Here is a 3,786-nt window from a genome sequence, read left to right as displayed (position 1 = left end):
GGGGACTCTGGAGGCTTGGGGTTCTTCCAGCCTCGTCATCGACACTTCCTGATATCTGGAAAAGTCAACCTATCTCTTATCTGTAAGGCGCGAACTCTGGATGGTACCTAAGGACACTTCTAGTTTAAAGTCCTTTGGTGAGTAAGTGACGTGGATGTGTGTGAGAGATAGGACTGAAGCCGTTTCCCCGGAAGTCTGCCACTGTGTATCATCCACTGGGGGCGTGAACCCTGCATACCTGTATCCTTCGCAGTTTCTTTCAGAAAATCCTTACTCACCAAAGGAGCTTCTCGTGGTAACATCAGCCCCCTACATGCTGGTTAGAAGGCAGAAATCTAAGGTTAGATCTGCTTCAGAGGTATTTATGTATTTATTTTTCAGATTGCCTCTGTTGGAACTCTATGCAGTCAGGGATGACCTCAGACGTCTGACTCTCTGCTCTAGCGCCTGCGTACTGGGATTTATGCAGGACTGGAGCACTTATAGGCAAGCGCTCTACCAGCTGAGTGCTCCACCATCTCCAGACCCTCAGGAGGGTCACTGTATTTCACTGTTGGTGGTGGTGGTTGGGGGGGGGGGCAGGCACATGATCGAAGAGATGGCATGTATAAGAAAAACGTATTTATTTAGTGAAGACCAGACAGAAATGAAAACATTTGATTGTGGTGTTGGGGGAAATAACAAGAGGCTTTTGTTTCTCAATTATCCTTAGTATTGTTTATGCAGTAACAAGTCACAAGAGCACTCTGTTAGATGCTAGTGGTGAGTCTGGGGCTGAGAGCTTTGGAAGCTTTTAAAATGGTACATCCGGGCTGCGTGTGGTGGCACATGCCTGCGATTCTAGCACTTTGGAGCCTGAGGCATGATTGGAAGTTTTATCAGCCAGCCTGGGCAATAGTTAGACTGAGAGAGCATAGAGGGACACAGAAGATCAAGGAGACATGAGAAGAGAAGAATCCTTCACTCCAGGGTCCCATGGAAGTCTTTCTCCAGTCAAGAATAAAGAATTCCAAGCATATAGGGCTAGAGAGATGGCTCAGTGGTTAAGATCACTGGCTGCTCTTGCAGAAGACACAGGTTTGATTCCCAGTCCCCTCCTGGTGGCTCTTAACCACTGGATCAGTCAGTGCCTGGTACCCTCTTCTGGCCTCTGCAGGCACCAAGAACCAGGCACACAAACGGTGCACAGTAAGCAAAGGGTGCATGTAAGCAAAACACCAATATACATTCAATTTAAATTAAAAAATATTCAGCACAGGTAACAACTCTTGCCATCAAGTTTGCTGGCACAGAGTATTTATTTATCTTATCCCAGATAAGAATGCGGAAACAGGCCAGCAAGTTGGTAAAGGCATTTGCAGGTGAGCCCGACAGCTTGCTTCCAGTCCCCCAGGACTCACAAAAGTAGAAAGAAAGAGACGGATCTCTGTGAGTTAGAGGCCAGTCTGGTTTACCGAGTGAGTTCCATGACAGCCAGAGCTACATGGAGAAACCCTGTCTAAAAAAACAAAAACAAAACAAAAAATTAACCTGGGGCTAGAAAGATGACCCAGGAGTGAAGAGCCATTGCTGCTTTTCAAGAGAACCCAAGTTTGGTTTCCCAGAACCTACATGAGGTGGCTCACAGCTCCAGAGGCTCGGATATACTCTTCTGGCTGCAGTGGACACTCACACAACACACGGCATTCACTTAAACACAAATAACAAAAACAACGAAGCAACTCTTTTTGAAAGATTTTATTCTTTTCATATGTTTGTGTGTATGTGTGTGTGATGTATGTACACATGCACTGGGAGTAAAGAGGGTGTCAGAGAGCCTGGTGTTGGAGTTATAGATAGTTATGAGCTACCAGACATCTTTACTGGGAATGGAAAGTACTCCGAACTGTGGAACCATCTCTCCAGCCCAATAAAAATAAATCTGAAAAACACCTTAACTTCCTGTGCAGCCCTTGCGACTTGGGACTTTTACCTCATGGGTCGTTACCCTGTGCAGCACACATCAGCAACTGCCCTGTGACCTCATCTACTGGGGAGTTCCTTAGCAACCCTTTGAGAGTAACCAGAAGCCACCCACCTCACACATGGCTGCTGTGCGGGTGTGTAGGTTGCTACTCTCTCCCGAGAAGCCCTTGCCCTAAGCTCCCCACCAACCTTCTCAGGGTGATGCTAAAATTCCCTTAGTAAACCTAACTCTACCTCATACTGCATAACGATGCTTTCTGAAATTCTTCTCTGCAGTGAGGTCAAGAATCCTTCCTTCACCTCAGTAGAGGTCTCTGGAAACAACCGCTCAGGCCACTGAGGGGTCAGTGAGGCGCTGTCTGTGACCTGCGTCCCACTACTGCTGAAAACAGAAGGTCTCAAAAAGATCTAAACATTGTAGTTCAGTGTAGAGGGCTCAATCAGCGCTCTAGGGAAGATCCTGGGATCAGCCCCCAGTGTGTTATTCTTTTAAAGATGCTTTTCTGGATGATGCTGCGGAAGAGAGGACAGGGAGAATGTAAGAGCCAGAAGATGGGGAAGGGCTAAGAAACGTTACCTTCTAGAAATGGCAAAGCCGTCCACAGCTGTGATCACAAGACCTACAGGACAGCCTGTCAGGGTCAGTTGTGGTTGGGGGAGGGGCTCACGGGACCTCGCCCCTTCCTTCCATACTATGGGCTACTGATGGATTCTAGGACAGGGACAAGTCACTGTGTACTTGCTGCTGAGTCCGCCAGCCTCCAGTGAACAGTCCCAAATCCATGATGACACAGAACGCCCCTAGTTAAACTCAGGGTTCAAAATAAAACAGAGATGAAAGTGAGAAATGGATTTGTAGGGAGGAGGGGGCCTGATGGGTGGTAGGAAGACCAGAGAGGGTGGGGATTGAGAGCAATCAGAATGTATTATGCATGTATATATGTGCATGTGTGTATATATATCTTTGTATATTGTATATAGATGCATATGCATATATGTGTGAAATGATTAAAGGGCAAATTGAATTAATATGAAAATTATAAAATTAATATAAAAGTTTTTTAGTATCTTGTTTAGGCTGACTGAGTAAACACAAAACAAGGACTGAATTCTACACATTCATATTAAATAATTTGCCATACAGATGAGGTTTTGAGATTTCACAGCAGGGTATCACCTGAGCCCTGTGTGTCAAGATGGCTGTTCACAAAGACAGATGCTTCTCTCCAGCCTTACTCTGTGGCCCAGTGACAACCTGATGTCCCATGTTGCTACCACCCCCCCACAAATCTCCTCCTGACAGAGACTCTTAGATTTGTGATTCCCAGCTTTGGTTTCTCTGGCAATGCCTTCCGTCCACGGGGAATCTCTCGAATTCCGCAGACATACGGTCATCATCTAAGAGGAAACTGTGTGCTATTGGCAGCTAATGGGCAGCGGGGAGGCATTCCGTCAGATACGTAGTTTATCAAGAACCTCCTCCCCCAAAGAGAATTATCCAGCCCCAAATGTCCAGAGTAGTCATGTTGAGAAGCTATACTTTGCAGATAAGGGAAGCAAAAACAGGGTGTAGGCTTCGCTCCCTAGTCCTGCAGGGCATTGTTTACAAAGGGCAGAGGAAGTCTAATGGACACAGGCCAATCTTGCAACTCTGCCCACCACATCAACAGCTCCTGGAGATGTAGTATCCAGATGAAGACCAGCCACTCTCAAGCACATGTACACACACGCGCGTACGCAGACACACATGCACACACACACATGCACACAGTTACAGGAAGAACCAGACTGTGCGCCCAAGTGTTACCACGGTGTGCATTC

Source organism: Chionomys nivalis, chromosome 12, assembly GCF_950005125.1.
Source record: "Chionomys nivalis chromosome 12, mChiNiv1.1, whole genome shotgun sequence".
NCBI classification, from domain to species: Eukaryota; Metazoa; Chordata; class Mammalia; order Rodentia; family Cricetidae; genus Chionomys; species Chionomys nivalis.
This window is presented reverse-complemented; position numbering follows the sequence as displayed.